Below are 17,993 nucleotides of genomic sequence, written 5' to 3'. Positions count from 1 at the left end.
TTTCTTTCTTCATCTTGCAAAGCACTTTCAGCTACACCATTTGTATGAAAATGTGCTATATAAATAAATGTTGTTGTTGTTGTTGTACTAGATCCAAATATCAAAGTGTTTCCTGACAGTGACGAGGAGGTAATTTCATATTAAAGTATAAAGGGAAATATAAGTTTAAAGGGAAATATAGGTTTGCTTGCAAGTTGTTTTTTCATGCAGAATAAACTAGAACAAAATGTAATCTCTTGGCCATAAAATGACTTGTTCATATTTATCATAAACACACACTTATAACTAATATTTGGGCCACCTCATCTCCTGATTTCCAAACCCCACTGACTCCAGATTGTAAAATCCACTCTTCCTATTAGACAGCCCATTGGCAGCAGTCTGTCGCTGAAGCTGCTCCTCTGTCTGGAGATGACACTGTTCAGTGGATGCAGTGGATTCTCCATGATTGATAGGAGCCTGCTCAGTGCCCATCACCCTGCCACGAATGTCAAACTGTTCCGCTCCAACAATAGACGCCTGCCTTCCTCAACAGTTTGTCAAGGCGTGAGGTGTTCCTCTTCTTTATGCTGCCTCCCCAGCACACCACCACATAGAAGAGGGCGCTCACCACAACCGTCTGATAGAACAACTGCAGCATCTTATTACAGATGTTGAAAGACGCCAGCCTTCTAAGGAAGTATAGTCGGCTCTGTCCTCTCTTGCACAGAGCATCCGTATTAGCAGTCCAGTCCAATTTATCATCTAGCTGTACTCCCAGATATTTATAGGTCTGCACCCTCTGCACACAGTCACCTCTGATGGTCACGGGGTCCATGATCAATCAATCAATCAATCAATCAATCAATCAACATTTATTTATATAGCACATATTCATACAAAAAAATGTAGCTCAAAGTGCTTTACAAAATGAATAGAAAAATAGAAGACACAATAAAAAAATAAACATAAGTCAACATTAATTAACATAGAATAAAAGTAAGGTCCGATGGCCAGGGTGGACAGAAAAAACAGAAAAAACTCCAAAGGCTGGAGAAAAAAATAAAATCTGTAGGGGTTCCAGACCAAGAGACCGCCCAGTCCCCTCTGGGCAATCTACCTAACATAAGTCAAACAGTCCTCTTTGTATTTAGGGTTTTCATGGAAGGACCTGATGATGATGGTCACGTAGACTTCTGGCTTTCAGTCCATCAATGTTGGTGCATCATGATGCTTTGAGTAAGAAACGGAAAAACAAACAGATGAGAGAGTTGGGGTCAGTACGGATTTTGGAGCCACTGTGAATAGTTATTATGAAGAATTGAACATACAGAGTATCAGGATTAAGTTAAAGTGAAGTTATAAAAAGGCCATGTTAAAGTAATGTGTTTTCAGCAGTGTTTTAAAGTGCTCTACTGTATTTGCCTGGCGAATTCCTATTGGCAGGCTATTCCAGATTTTAGGTGCATAACAGCAGAAGGCCGCCTCACCACTTCTTTTAAGTTTAGCTTTTGGAATTATAAGGAGACACTCATTTGAAGATCTAAGGTTACGATTTGGAATATAACGTGTCAGGCATTCCGATATATAAGATGGAGCGAGATTATTTAAGGCTTTGTAAACCATAAGCAGTATTTTAAAGTCAATCCTGAATGACACAGGCAACCAGTGTAGTGACATCAAAACTGGAGAAATGTGTTCGGATTTTCTTTTCCCAGTTAGGATTCTAGCAGCTGCATTCTGCACTCGTTGCAAATGATTTATGTCTTTTTGGGTAGTCCTGAGAGGAGTGCGTTACAGTAATCAGGGGGCCTGGTCCTCCTAAAATCCACCACCAGCTCCTTGGTTTTGCTGGTGTTCAGTTGTAGGTGGTTTGAGTCGCACCACTTAACAAGCCCTTGATTAGCTTCCTGTACTCCTCCTCCTGCCCACTCCTCATGCAGCCTACAATAGCAGTGTCATCAGTGAACTTTTGCCCTTGGCAGGACTCTGAGTTGTATTGGAAATCTGATGTATATAGGCTGAACAGGACAAGAGAAAGTACAGTCCCCTGCGGAGCTCCTGTGTTGCTGACCATAATGTTAGACCTGCAGTTCCCAAGACGCATATACTGAGGTCTGTCTGTAAGATAGTCCACAATCCATGCCACCACGTATGAATCTACCCCCATCTCTGTTGCTGGTTCGTATAAGGACTCTTGCAGCAGAGTTTTGAATCAACTGGAACTGTGATATAAGATTAGAAGGGGCACCTGCCAGCAGTGAGTTACAATAATCGATGCGGGATGTGATCAAAGTATGGACAAGTTTCTGAGAATTAGAAAAGGAGAGGAATGAACGAACACGGGATGTTACGGAGGTGGAAGTAAGAAAGTTTCTTAATGTGGTTTATGTGGGCAGAATAAGAATGGGAGGAATCAAAAATGACACCAAGATTCCTTGCATCAGAAGAAGGTCTGATGAGATTATTTTCTTAACTAGCGCTTTAAGTAACAATTTGCAGGAGTTCAGTTCTGCTCCATCCAGGTTTAAATTTCACTGAGGCAAGTTGTGAGCTGAGAAAACTCAGATGAAGTTGCACTTTTGACATTGAAATAGAGTTGAGTATCATCTGCATATTAATGATAAACCAGTCCATAGCTATGAATTATATGGCCAAGGGGAAGCATATAAATACAGAGGAGAAGAGGGCCGAGGAACTAGCCCTGAGGAACTACTTGTGTGATTGGGGCTGAGCTGGAACTGCTGTTGCCAATACTAACAAACTCTTGCCTATCAGTCAGATAGGACTTGAATCACTGGAGGGAAGTGCCAGAGATACCCAGCATGTTCTCCATTCTGGACAGTGAATGTCATGTCTGACAGTGTCAAATTCTGCACTAAAATCTAACAGAATTAATATTCTGGTTTGGCCAAAGTCTGCTGCTTCCCAATGAAGAGACGTTTCCGCAAGAATTAAAAGATTCATTGTTTGGTAAAAGTGAAATCCACAAACACCACAGGCAAAATATATGCGTCTACAAAAATCGTTTCGCATTAGCATCATTCAATGCAAAAAATCTTCATTTACACAATGATGGACCATACGCTATGAGAATCTGTGTTCCCACAACAATTACATCTAAAACAAGTTTAATTTAGAAAAAAACACAATTTGGTCAGGTGTATCTTTATGATTGCGTAAAAGTGATGCAACATAGAATCGAAAGAGTGATCCGAAGTAATAGATATTAAATGGCCAATAATGGATACAAGTCTATACATCCAAATGTATCACACTTTACAATTTATCAGCAACACATGGACAAAGACATTTTCTTGGATGTCTATATGAATCCGAAAGATCACAGTCGCGTTTACAATAAACCCACATGTGACAAATTGTCAGCAATAATACTTTCAAAAGAGAGAGATATCAAAGACAGAGTAGATATTCATGTATATCCAAGCGCAAAGCATGATTCGTCATTTATGTCAAATGCATCGCCACATGCTGACCCTTGACTCTTTCCTTTGCTTTTCCCAGATGGCGAAACAGGATGGTCGTACAATATGAAACAATCGCATTCAGCAAAACAATTAACACCTGTCACGCACGCGCGAGTAGGAGACCGCGGACTGACCTTAAACCGCTTCGAAAGACCTTCGCCGGCAGGGAGTGGCGGGGTACTAACCTTTCTCCTTTAATGTCTTCCAGAAAAAGAGATGCTCCGCCATCATAAGCCTTCCCGCAGTATGTCTACTTCCACCCTTCCTCCGCCATCTTTCCTGATGTTAGCAGTCCCATTCTCCCTCACAGTTCCTTCCCAGCATTCCTCCACTTCCGGCTCCTCCCGTATAAAATGGCCGCCGACGCCTCAGAACGGCGTCGTGCATTTGAACTGTTTTGTTTATATTTGACCCGAGTTTTCAGTTATTGAATTGTGGATTGTCTGCAATATACGGGGCCGGAAAACCCCAAACTTTTATGCTGTTTGTTGTTGCATCTTTTACAGTGGTGTAGTCGGCAGGATACCAGTCCAAGAGAGATGACTGAAGGACAAGACCTCAACACAGTGCTGCAGGGAATGAACGCCCAGATCCTGGCCCTGCAGCAAGCGCAAGCCGCTACCACCCGCGAGTTGGAGGAAACGAAGGCCAGGTTGGCAGAAGCCCGAAGGGTAAGACCCAATCCGCCTTGTCCAACGCCCCCGCCTCTGGTACCCATGACAGAGGCGGATGACATTGAGTCTTACCTGGGCATATTCGAACAGACGGCCACCCGGAACGAGTGGCAGCGGTCCGAGTGGGCGTCCATTCTGGCGCCCTACCTGAAGGTACCCGCGCAGCGGGCTTATTACGACCTCCCCAAGGAGGAGGCCGCAAGTTACGACCTCCTAAAGCAGGAGATCCTGGCACGCTACGGCATCACGCCGGGCCAGCAGGCGACTGAATGGCGGAGCTGGCAGTTTGACCCGGAGGCAGTTTGACCCGGAGAAACTAGCCCGTTCACAGGCCTTCGACTTCTGGGGGAAGATGGGATGCTGGTTACGGCCTGAAAGTCCCCAAGCCCGGAAGGTCGTGGAGCAGGTGGCCTGTGAGGGCCTGGTGAACGCCTTGCCAAGCTCCCTCGCTCAGCAGGTCCGGCGCCACCCCTATAAGGATATGCCAGGCCTCCTGGAAGTCCTGGAGCGTCACCTTGCGGTCTACCAAGCTGGGGGGTCGGAAAGGTACGCTTGTGGGAACCGACAGGGACGGGTGGCCACCCCCGAGCCCTCTCGACCCAAAGGCCCAAAGAAAAGCCGTTTCAAGTGCGGTGAGACTGGCCATCTACTGCCGACCTGTCCCCTCAATACCCCCTCGGAGCGGATGGACTGCACCTGGGCCACCGCGGAAAGGTACTGTACTCCGTCGCACCCGCTGGCAAGTCCAAACATGGGAGTGGTGTTACTGAATGGGCACTCTGTGGTGGCTTTTTTGACTCCAGCAGCAACATTACCATTGTTGCTCGCCGTTATGTATTACTGCAACAGTGGCTTACGCAGCATTTGCAAGTCACGTGTGTGCATGGGGAGACCAAGTCTTACCGTTCCGCCCGCTGTTACATCACGTGGAAGGGGCAGGTATCCAACTTGACGGTCGCGGTGTTGCCCGAATCCCCCTATCCGGTAATTTTGGGACAAGAGTGGTCGCACAGAAAACGCGGTAAGACGAACACCGCTCCCGGGGCCTCACTAGGTCTAGTGATGAGGGGGCGAGGCACCCCTCCTACGGTCTCCACGCCGTGCTCTGGGGCAGGCCCTAGTGACGCAGGCCCATCGGGGGACGTTTCTCAGGCGACGGACCCTGACCTGGAAGTATCTGCCGTGGAAGGGACAAGCCAGGGAACACTTACGCCAACCCGCTCACAAGACCCCGTGAGCAATTTGGACCATCAATTTCGGTCCACGCCTGCCTCATTTAAAAGGGAGCAGTGGAATGACGATTCCCTGCGGTTTGCCCGGAATGCGATTGTTCTTCCAGGCAGCTCACAAGCTGATGGTTCCATGCCACGCGAGCCCTTCTTTGTGCTGGAGAATGATTTGTTGTATCGGTTGGCAACCCACGAAGGTGAGGTGCGGAAATTGCTGCTAGTGCTGTGTACCTTCCGGCGGGAGGTATGTAAACTAGCTCACGCTCACCTCCTAGGCGCCCACAACGGGGCCGAAAAAACATTGGAGAGAATCAAGCTCCGCTTTTACTGGTTCGGGATCAACGAGGAGGTCCGGCGCTTCTGTCAATCCTGTCTGGAATGTCAGATTCGCCAGATTCCTAGGAGGGGCCGCGCTCCTCTCGTCCCAATACCTTGATAGAAATCCTGTTTGACAGAATAGGGGTGGATTTAGTAGGACCCCTGGAACCCTTTAACCGTGGCCATAAATACATATTGGTCATGGTGGATTACGAGACCCGATACCCAGAGGCGGTTCCCCTGCACTCCGCTAATACCAAGAATATCGCACGGGAATTAGTCAACTTATTTTCCAGAGTGGGCATCCCCAAAGAAGTCCTCACAGACCAGGGTGCCAGATTACTGCGAATAAAGCACCTGAAGACGTCTATCTACCACCCCCAAACAGACGGATTGGTGGAGCGCTTTAACCAGACGCTTAAACAGATGCTCCGCAAGGTAGTCAGCGCCGATGGCAGGAATTGGGACCAGCTCCTACCGCTCGTGCTTTTTGCTTACCGGGAGGTGCCCCAGGCCTCTACGGGCTTCTCCCCTTTTGAATTATTGTACGGGCGACAACCCCGGGGACTTTTAGACATACTAAAAGAGGGCTGGGAGGCTGAGGCCCTTCCCTCCTCCAATATATTGGAGTATGTGGCGCAACTGTGCGACAGGCTCGCTAAAATCAGGCCACTCCTAAAGGACCATGTGACTCGTGCGCAGGCAGCGCAGGCCCGGTGTTACAACCGCAACTCCGTCCTCCGGGAGTTCCGCCCGGGGGATTGAGTGACGGTGCTCGTTCCTACCTCCCACTCCAAGTTGCTAGCTCACTGGCAGGGGCCATACGAGGTTAAGGAAAGAAAGGGGCTTGTCGACTATTTAGTTAAGCAACCTAATCGTCGACCGAGCAAGAGGATCTACCATGTCAATTTGTTGAAACGTTGGAAGGACAGGGAGGAGTCTCCCGACACTCGTAGATCCCTCTCCCTATTCGCTAGCACGTCTGCCCTTAACCTTGGTGACGAGCTGACACACTTACAGCGGCGAGAGATAACCCAGGCTATCCACGCCCTCCCCGAAGTAGTGAGCGAGTCACCGGGCCGGACCTCGCTGATTGCGCACGATATAGTCACAGACCCCGGAGTAATCGTCCGGGAGAGGCCCTATAGACTCCCAGAGGCAAAACGCGCCGAAGTGGAACTGGAGGTGCAACGAATGTTGGATATGGACATTATCGAGGAAAGCCATAGCCCTTGGTCCAGTCCAATCGTCCTCGTTTCCAAGCCGGAAGACTCCTGGAGGTTCTGCAATGACTTTAGACGTCTGAACAAGGTCTCCAAGTTCGACGCCTACCCGATCCCCTGCATCGACGACCTACTTGAGCGGCTGGGTGCGGCTCGATACTTGACTACCCTTGACATGACAAAAGAGTATTGGCAAATTCCCTTAACCGCATCTGCAAAAGAAAAAACGGCCTTTAGCACCCCTAGTGGACACTGGCAATACAAGGTCCTCCCATTTGGGCTGCACGGGGCCCCAGCGACCTTTCAACGTCTGGTGGATAGAGTGCTGAAGCCCCACCAGTCCTATAGTGCCGCCTACCTGGATGATGTCGTCATCTATTCCGGCACCTGGGAAGAGCATCTATTGCAGGTCTCTGTTGTCCTCGCGACAGTGGCTAAGGCCGGCCTCCGCATCAACCCCCGTAAGTGTTTCTTTGGCTTAAAGGAGGCCAAGTATTTAGGCTACCTTGTGGGACGAGGACAGGTGAGACCCCAATGTTCCAAAATCAAAGACATCCTGGAATGGCCCCATCCTAATACCAAGGGACAGGTGCAGGCTTTCTTGGGGCTAGCGGGGTATTACCGCCAGTTCGTACCCCGTTTCTCCGAGAGGGCAGCACCCTTGACTAATTTAACAAAGAAGGGCACTCCCCTACATGTGGTATGGAACGACAAGGCGGAACACGCATTCAGTGACCTTAAAAAGGCCCTAACATTGGCACCTGTACTAAGGACCCCTGATTTTGGGCTGCCTTTTATCCTCCAGACCGACGCTTCGGACACAGGCCTGGGTGCCGTGTTGAGCCAAAGCGTCGATGGTGTCGAACACCCTGTGATGTACCTAAGCCGGAAACTGCTGGACCGAGAGACCAGGTATGCGGCAGTCGAGAGGGAAGCCCTGGCCATTTAGTGGGCGGTAACTTATCTCCGGTACTACCTGTTGGGTCGCGAGTTCACTCTAGTGACTGATCACGCTGCGCTTCAGTGGATGTCCCTACACAAAGAGTCGAATCCGCGGGTCACCAAGTAGTTTCTGGACTTGCAGCCCTATAAGTTCACGGTCACTTATCGTCGCGGCGGCCTTCAGGCCAATGCCGATGCCCTCTCTCGCATCCACGACCTCTCGGTTAGGTCCGCCCGACCTGACAGTCTTGGGCTAAGGGTGGGGTCGTGTCATGCACGCGCGAGTAGGAGACCGCGGACTGACCTTAAACCGCTTCGAAAGACCTTCGCCGGCAGGGAGTGGCGGGGTACTAACCTTTCTCCTTTAATGTCTTTCAGGAAAAGAGACGCTCCGCCATCATAAGCCTTCCCGCAGTACGTCTACTTCCGCCATTCCTCCGCCATCCATCCTCCCTCACGGTTCCTTCCCAGCATTCCTCCACTTCCGGCTCCTCCCGTATAAAATGGCCGCCGACGCCTCAGAACGGCGTCGCGCATATGAACTGTTTTGTTTATATTTGACCCGAGTTTTGAGTTATTGAATTATGGATTGTCTGCAATATACGGGGCCGGAAAACCCCAAACTTTTATGCTGTTTGTTGTTGCATCTTTTACACACTATTTAACCCACATCTATCATCTTGTCTATCGCAACATTACATTATTAATGCATGTGTAAAAGTCGCAGCTAATCGTCTTTTCTTTATTAAATCGAATCAAGCTAAACTTAGAATGGAACATATGCAAGGTCTCATTGATCACATTAAAAAATCAAATATCAAAAGCTATATCATGATGCAATGGCAAAATCCAGAACTATCGGCCAGCCAGATTTATTTCTTAGAATGATGTGCAATCCACAATGGCCAGAACTCTGCAGCTTCTTGAGAACAATGTCACCTGCTACATCGGTTCTGGATATTCCCACTTTCCTAAGTAAAGTGTTTTATCAGAAAGTCTTATTTTTATTGAAACACTATCCACTCACGGCCAGTTATACGTTGCATTATGAAAAGTGAACATAATGCATATGTAACAATACCCATGAAAAAAAACGAATGAAGCGAGCTGGGGACAGAGACCCCCAGTTGTATAAATAGCACAAAAGAAAAAATAGGATGTACCTTTTAACGTCAAAAATATTTCAAGATTTGGAAAATCCAAATGATGGCACATGCAGTACTTTGTGAAACCATATTTTATTCCCATGGGCATACCACCAATTGCTTTGTCTTTTTTCTTCTTTATCATGTAATCTTTTTTTTTAAATACCAAACAACATACATTTCAGAAGAGGTCATCCACCTGAAGCTAAACATGTTTGGGCCCAGCCTGTACTTGGATGGGAGACCATCTAAGAAAAGCTTGGGTAGCTGCTGGAACAGGTGTTGGTGAGGCCAGCAGGGGGCACTTACTGTGTGGTCTGAATGTGGATCCCAATACCCCAGTGCAGTAACAGGGACACTGTGCTGTAAAAATGGTACCATGCTTTGGTGAGGTGTAAAACCAATGTCCTGACTATCTGTGGTCATAAAAAGCAGGGTGTATCCCGATGTCCAAACTAAATTGCTCCCCATAGCCTCATCCATCCTGGCCCCCCAATCATCTCCTATCTCTAATTGGCCATCTCTCTCACCCTTTCACCACTTAATAGCTAATGTGTGGTGAGTGTAGTGGTGCAAAATAGCTGCCATTGCATCATCCAGGTGGATGCTACACATTAGTGGCGGTTGAAGTAGCTCCCCACTTATTTTGAGTAGTGAAAAACATGTTTTATGAATATAAAGAATTATTAATTATTATTAGAGGAAGGCCTAAGAGAAGGTTTATAGATGTGGTGAGAAATGGGTGTAACAGAGCAAGATGGGTAACACTGCTGCCTCGCACTTAGGAGACCTGGGTTCGCTTCCTGGGTCCTCCCCGCGTGGAGTTTGCATGTTCTCCCCGAGTCTGCTGGGTTTACTCTGGTTTCCTCCCACAGTCCAAAGACATGCAAGTTAGGTACATTGGCGATTCTAAATTGTCCCTAGTGTGTGCTTGGTGTGTGGGTATGTGTGCCCTGCGGTGGGCTGGCACCCTGCCTGGGCTTTGCTTCCCGCCCTGTGGTGGCTGGGATTGGCTCCAGCAGACCCCTGTAGTTAGGATATAGTGGGATGGATGTTGATTTCAGCTTTTAGTCTTTTTCCTTCTGATTATGTACAGCGCATGGCACAAAATCAAAAGTGAAAATAACCCTAGGCAGGAGAAAAGGAAAGTGTGGTGAGTAAAAATACAGTACGTCTTGGAAAGCAAGATGAAGCAAAGATAAAGTAATGTGAACCAACAATGTGTAAAAAGAGCCAAGAAATTTTTAAAAAAGAAAACAAAGTACAAATCAAGTTAATCATTAATACTGAAGGCAAACTGACTACAAGGATGGTGACTTTCAAATATAATGAGGTTTTAAAAATTGTGGAAAGAGAACATATGCAGCTTTGTTAAAAAGACACCAATAAGAACAAAAAAAGAACTATGGGTCAGGAACTCACTTGTGAAAAACAAAGAAAGAAAGTGTACAGTAAACTGAATATCATTAGAGTTATCAAGGTGGCACAGAATAATTTATCTATGGCGTAAGACTGTGCTAAAAGATGTGGATGATACTAAAATAATGATCCTATTTAAAGATATGTACAGTACATATCTACAAGTACAAAATAAAAGTGATTGCAGGGAATACTCAAACTATCATAAAAACCAATACACTGTACAATTTTCCACAGAATAAAGCCATTGACAAACCATACAGTATATTCTTGGCTAATAATGTATCTGACAAATGGATGTTTAATGATGCATGTTCCAGTAACGGGGCACCACGGTGGCGCAGTGGTAGCGCTGCTGCCTCGCAGTTAGGAGACCCAGGTTCATGTCCTGGGTCCTCCCTGCGTGGAGTTTGCATGTTCTCTTCATGTCTGCGTGCGTTTCCTCCTGGTGCTCCGGTTTCCTCCCACAGTCCAAAGACACGCAAGTTAGGTGCATTGGAGATTCATAATTGTCCCTAGTGTGTACTTGGTTTGTGGGTGTATGTGTGTATGTCCTGCGGTGGGTTGGCGCCCTGCCCGGGATTGATTCCTGCCTTGCACCCTGTGTTGGCTGGGATTTGCTCCAGTAGACCCCCGTGACCGTGTTTGGATTCAGCGGGTTGAAAAATGGATGGATGGATGTTCCAGTAACGTCCTTGTGCGGGAAGATCATGCTTCTGACGGCCCATAGGAAAAGGTTGATCTCTGATGCCACAAGAGTCTTTAAAGAAATTCTCAATTATATTTAATTTTAGAATCAACATTGTCACCCATTTTTCTCCTAAAATTCCTGAGTAGCTTTAAATAAAAAGGAGACATGAGATACAACTGAGGTGAGCCGAAATTGAGAGTTTAGTGTGAAATGCATGTTATATTTTGTAAGATCGCTTTCTAGTCTTATCTTAATCTCTTTAATATATTTACTTATTATTGGACTGATGCCTTGTTCCAAGGTGACTGACACTTGAGATATGATCAGGTTACATTTCAATGGGAACACACACAGGTGAAGTGACTTGCGTTAGTGTCAGTAGCAGGATTTGAGCCCACAGCCACAGGGCTTGAGGTCAGTTGTCTTAACCACTATGTCACACAGCCTATCTGCTCTTACAGAATGAGTATTATCTAACAGCAACATGAATTAAAGCAACTAATAGTATTATTAAGAAGCAAGACCTGCAGTTTTATAATCATAGCAAAGTGATTTATTTCCTCAAACATCTGCCCATACATTTCACCATATATTACTGAGCACTCAATGGAAATACTTACAAATTACAAAAAAAAAACAAAAAACGTTAAACCACTTCTTGGAGTTCATTGTGTAACTTGATCTCAGCTTAAAATCAAGAGGAGACACTTGTATAAATATTGGGGTATTTCTTCACAGGAGGAAAATCGGAGAAGCAGGAGGCAAAAGAAAATGATTCTACTTTATATTTTTCTGATGTCATTGTTGTCTAGGAGAAATTGAGGAGATATTTTTTTTTTCATTACTTTGGGAGAAAATGTAGGAGTTTATTCATACATTTACTGCACTCATGGCATTGTACTGCCAAATGTCTCAGCCAGGTTAGATAAAGGAATTTCAATTCAATGTTACTACCTTTTTTATAACAGATATAGAGTGGTGATTAATGCTGAAATGTCACTGTTCCAGTGGGGAGTTTATACCTTAACCCCATGACAGTGTGGGTTTTCTTTCCACTTTACCTAAGATGTGCAGGTGAGGTTTTGTGGGTGAGTGGGCCCTGTGATGCACCAATGCTTCCTTCCGTGCACCCAGTGCCTCTACATAACAGATGCATCAAAATGGCCATAATTTGTAATAAAAAAATAGAAGGAACAACTTTTGTATCAAGAGTAACATATTATTGAGCTATTCTAATCAAAAAATCTCTAATACTATAGTATGGAACAAATCATTAAATTGTGACTTGCATTTGTTATGAATGTGTAAGTATTTCTTTTTTGATGTTTTACACTTGTTCTGTTATTTTTTTTTTATTTGTTCTTGTTTTGTTTCATTTTTCTTCTGGGTTTGCCATTTTGTGCTTGTGTTTATGTATTACAAGCAGTATTTTCTGTGGATTAAAACCATGAGCATTGCCATTTTGTGGTAGCAGCAGCATGTTGTAGATAACGTCAGCATGGCTATGTTATAAAAGTGTCAGACCTCATGATGTGACTCATTTTCATTCGTGGTTTAGCATATGGTTTGTCCTAGAATCGTGGTTAAAGATTTTTCATGATCTCTGTGTGGTAGCCGAGCTGAACAACAATGCCAGGTGTCCTGCTGATCCTTTAGAAAACTATTTATCTTCCTACAGTATTTGTTTATTTGGACTTTCTGGGTATCCTGCCAAACATATTAGTGTCAGCATTTTACATTTTGAAAATAATAAGAATTATTTGATTATGTAAAGTTGCTGGTTGTTAGGTGTATCAGCCAGGTCACAGTGTTTTTTACACTTTATTGTTTATTTACATGTGTTTATGGATTTCTGTGTGAAGAAATACTTTCTAAAATTTGGGCAGATTTTATTCTTAAAAGGCATATAACTTTCTCCCCTTGTTCTTGTTTAAGAACTTAATTTAAATCATCAACTGGGATCCACTGTACTATTTCCTTTAATGATTTTAAACACTCCAGTCATGTCATCTCTTAATCTCAGTGAGCTTAAACTTAAAAAGGATAGACTCCTTGCAGCTCTTCTTGTAGCTCATGTGTCACAGACTCAGAATTAGTCTAGTCACTCTTATATAGACATCCTCTAGTGCTGCTACATCTCGCAATATGGAGACTAAAACTCCAGGTGAGGCCTCACTAGTGTGTAATTTCCCTTCACTTATACTCTACACCGTGTACTATATAATGCAATATCCGACTAGCCCAGTATTAATAATGAGGAGCTGTATTATGGAGGGGGCTCAATCATCAGGAGGTCAATCAGCTTCTTAAAGCATTTTCGGAATGGCACCACTGAAAACATGCTATACCACTTAAATGTTGTTTGGCTAAACCTGGGTAAAGTGTTCTGCCATATGTGGGAGCTAAGAAACAACATTGTGTTGTTTCTAAATATGTTTGGACTGGCTGCCTGACATTTTGGATCATCTGAATGGCCTTAAGTTAAAGCTCCAAGAAGAATATATTTATGTTCATAAATTATATACCAGTATGAAAGCATTCAAAGTCCAGAACAATTGTTCTATAGAGAAATAGCTGATGTGTTATTTGCATATTTCAACACTCTTGACAGTTCTAAATGAGCTCAAATGCAGCGCTGTGGTAACAGACATACTGTACTTGCTCTGTGACTTATATGCTCAGTCCACTTATTATTTTTGTGACTTTACTAAAATGGTAATATGCAGTCTATTGCATTCACATTCTTTTACTGCTTTGAGAAAGTACCATCAGACACTGTTCTTGAGCTAAGGAACAGACACTGTGATCAAACTTTGAAGGAGACTTATCAAATATCCACTTTCGACCAGTAACATGTTTCCTCACTTGAGAAAATACATCTAGAGGATTCTGATTACATTGGCCTTGCATATGATTGTGAAAGAATATTCTCAATCATAATCTAAAACAAATTCCACCACAGGTCAAATATACAGAATCAATAACCCATTTTTTAATCTTTCCTGAGAATTTATACCTCAGAATTGACACCAGAGCAGGGAGATGTGATAAGCTTCACTGTCCACAACATTTTTGGGATGCATTTGTGTTTTTCCTCAGAATTTTGATGTTCATATTCCTGTGAGAATATCTATCTGTCTAATCCAGGGGTGAGTAATATCAGTCCTGAAGGGTTGCAGTGGCTACAGGGTTATGTTCCAAACCAGATGCTTAATTAGTAACCAGTCTTTACCAGTAACTGATATGATTTAATTTCATAGCTCATTAGTGTTTTAGCTCTATAATGTCAGGTCATTTTTATCCCTTTCCAAAGACATTATCTAAATGATTCGAAGGCTAAAATGAATGAGTAATTCTCAGTCCTTCACTTTTTCTCTTCAGCCTCCTTCTGTATATTTTATTAAACCAGACAGTTCAAGATGAATATGTAAAAAGCATAAAAATGGAAACAAGTTAAGTGGAGAATTGCCTGTTGCCTTGCTATTTCAATCTTATTGCTGATAAGGAGAAATTGAAGATTTAAGACTAAAATAAGCAATTTAGGATGGGAAATCTTAATAAGTGAGACAAAATGAAACTGAAAAATGTTGCTTGAGCAATAAGTTTTTCATCAGTAATAATTGTCTTCTCATTAAGTAATTTGGTAAACCTGTAGCCACTGTGGCCCTTTAGCACTGACACTGCTCACCAAAGATCTAATCTAATCTCATCTAATAGACATTGTGAGTGGTTCATGCTGTTGATTATTACATTTAGCTGTGCTTTTCATTTCACATTCAGACTGTTTTTCTAAGTATATAGAAAATATAGAAAACCTGTATTCATATAGGTTTCATAAAGGTTTGCTTTGTATTTTCTGTGAAACAAATGGTGTTCCTTATGTTACATTATTATTCCTAATTCTTCATTAATATACTTAAAATGATCATATTTTTCAGATACTACAATAATCGTTTCGACCAGGGGTGGGCAATATCAGTCCTGGAGGGCCACAGTGGCTACCAGTTTTCATTCCAACCCAATTGCTTAATTAGAAACCAATCCTTGCCAGTTTTAGACCTTATTTAATTTTATGGCTTGTTAGTCTGCAATGTTAGGTTGTTGTAGCGTAGATTTTTTCCTTACTAAGGATATCATTCAAATGATTCGAAGCCTAAAATGGATATTTTTCGGTCTGTAAAATTTATTTCTTAAGTGTTTTATAAAACCTATGATGAATCAACACAGATTTAAATGGAAAGAAGCTAGATAAAGAACTGCTGGCTCCTTTGTCATTTACCTCTTATTGTTACTAAGTAGCCATTAAAAGCAGTGAATGCAACTGTTTAAGACTGTAATAAGCAATTAAGGGTGGGGAACCTTAACAAGTGAGACCACTAAAATGAAGCATCAAAATGTCACTTGAGCAGTAAGTGCTTCAATAGGAATAATTGACTTTTCAGTAAGAAATATGGTTGGAACAAAAAGCTGCAGCCACTGCAGCCCTCCAGGATCGAGATTACCCACCCCTGGTTCGGAATCAGAGTATACTTTTTTATTTACATGAGTCTAGTTTGGTATCCAAGTCCGTTCTTCAAATCTGTTTGTAATTATTTTTCCCAGTAGTATCAGAAGTGTATATTGTCCCACTGTGTGCTAGTGTTTGTCAATTTTAATAGCCAGAGTTTTATGTGGTTCTGTCACACATACAAGTTTGCATACCCCTGCCCTAGCTGTGAGTCCTAACTGACTACTTTAAAAGAGTAATCTCAGCAGAACTCCTCACAATTTATTTATGACCTAAATGTCATAAGTTTTTTCTTCTTCTTGTATGCAAATGAAGTCCATGTTTCATGATCCTCAGGGATGTGGAGGTTACTGGGTGGCCCCAAAAAGTCTGGTAAAACAGTACATTAAATTTAAAACTTCCATCATTTAGTATTCACGTCTTTACCAGTTAAGATATATATATCCGCCACGGTGCCCTGATGAGCCCAGAATTAGGGTGAAACACGTGTTGTGTACTCTTTGCATTATTTGACAGTAAACTATTCAACCATTCTATGATCTGCTTCTTGCAACTGAAAGAGGGCACCATGGTGGATGTTTGCCAACTTGCAGACCAACCACAAGCGTTACCTGGCAGGTAACCACCCATACAATCAGATTGTAATTCAGATTACGAATGCCATGAATGTAATTACCCCGATCTACATGCTGTCAAATAAACGAACCACACGCCATGGCGCAATGTAAAGAGGCTTCGCCTCTGACGCTGAGGTTCGATTCTCCAAGAGGGGGTACAGTGAGTGTGTACACCTGATGAGCCCAGAATTAGGGTGAAACGTGTCGCATATTCTTTGCATTATTTGACAATAAACTATTCAACCATATATATATATATATATATATATATATATATATATATATATATATATATAAAATCTGATATGGTAAGATATCAGACAGACCCATCACGTTACTTTATTACATAACAATTGACCTAATATATTCCCCTGAAGCTTTCAAGCATACTGTATGTGAAAAGGGAAATAACACACTGGAAAATTGTACACTGCCTAATTGTTCACGTGCAGTCACAGGAATATCCCACTGATGTCAATCAGATTTAGAGCACTTCTACTCCTAATGCTTTGGGTATATTCATGACAGTCACAGACATTAATGCTGATTCCAGAAATACAGTTATCAGCTATAAATTTTGTTTACCCAATGCACTAATCCATCTGTGTGTAACACTTGAACTTTTGTAAAATGGAGAAGTATATTTTGTTGATTGTTGTGCTAGTCTTTGAGGAGTTAGGGAGTGCACATTATGAATACTTTCTTTGACATGATGTGGAGTGAGGTGAGTGGAGAGTGATGGCATCCCAAGGGTTAGTTAGACTGTGTGGCTAAAGTGATCAGCTACAGGCAGTGTTCAGAGATGGACTTGGATGAAAAAAGACCCCTGCACCATCAGGTAAGTAATGTATCATAAATATATTGACTGCCATAAACGCAGTTGCTGGGCATATGCTATGTTATTCCCTCTACATTCTGATGAACCGTGAGAAAAGCTTTAATTTTGTGATGGCTTAACACATGTCTGCATTTAGGTCTTAAACATAACTAAACTCATTTTCATAGGTTGGTAAGTAATATTAGCTTCACTCTGCATGTGTTTGAAAGTTGGAAAGTTCTTGTAATACACAATACAAAACAGTCTAAATCATTGGCCAGATTAAACTAGAAGAAATAAAATCAAAGAGATGTCTTCTGAGGCATTAACAGCATGTTTTTAAACCCATCCTTTACTTCTGCAGTCACTGGTTAATAAATATTTTTTTTTACTTTTTTTATGAGTGGTACTGGCTTGTCAGTCATCTTAAGTAATTATGCTATACAGAATGCTGAGCTTACTGCTTGTATACTCTGACCCTACTGTCCACTCTTGTTGATAAATGTCTAAGTTTTTACACATTGCTGCCCCTTATGAGAGTAACTTAAATTACTTTGTACATCCCTGTCCCCTTTTCATTTTCTGAAGAAAAGTTCTCAGTCTCTTCTCTCACCTATGTCTTGTGCTTTCCTCTTCATTGCTGTGGTTTAGGCAGTGGGGGAAGGCCCAGGGGATAGTAGGATCGTATGATTGGAGAGGTACATTGAGTATATAGTGTGGACCACTCACCGTTTTCTCTCTTTCTCACACACTTGATTGATCTCACAGTTTATAGCCGGCAGCACTGCCTACACAAAAAGTGACCCATTTTATTTTTTCCCACCCATTCTTGGCTTCTAATGCATATAAATGAAGGTGAGATTTATGAGGATCTCTGTGAAAAAATGTGCACTGCAGGTGCACCCAGCATGTAGGCCATTCAAATGCCTGGAATGAATGTAGTT

The 17,993-nt window shown here is 43.1% G+C and overlaps 1 protein-coding gene across 2 annotated transcripts in view; it reads right to left on the bottom strand.

Annotated features, from left to right (window-relative positions):
- LOC120518776 (C-C motif chemokine 20-like) overlaps positions 1 to 17,993 on the bottom strand; it is a 29,423-nt gene that overhangs the window by 10,752 nt on the left and 678 nt on the right. The gene's annotated exons all lie outside the window — the stretch shown is intronic.

This window comes from Polypterus senegalus, chromosome 1 (assembly GCF_016835505.1).
Source record: "Polypterus senegalus isolate Bchr_013 chromosome 1, ASM1683550v1, whole genome shotgun sequence".
Classification (NCBI taxonomy): domain Eukaryota; kingdom Metazoa; phylum Chordata; class Cladistia; order Polypteriformes; family Polypteridae; genus Polypterus; species Polypterus senegalus.
This window is presented reverse-complemented; position numbering and strand designations above follow the sequence as displayed.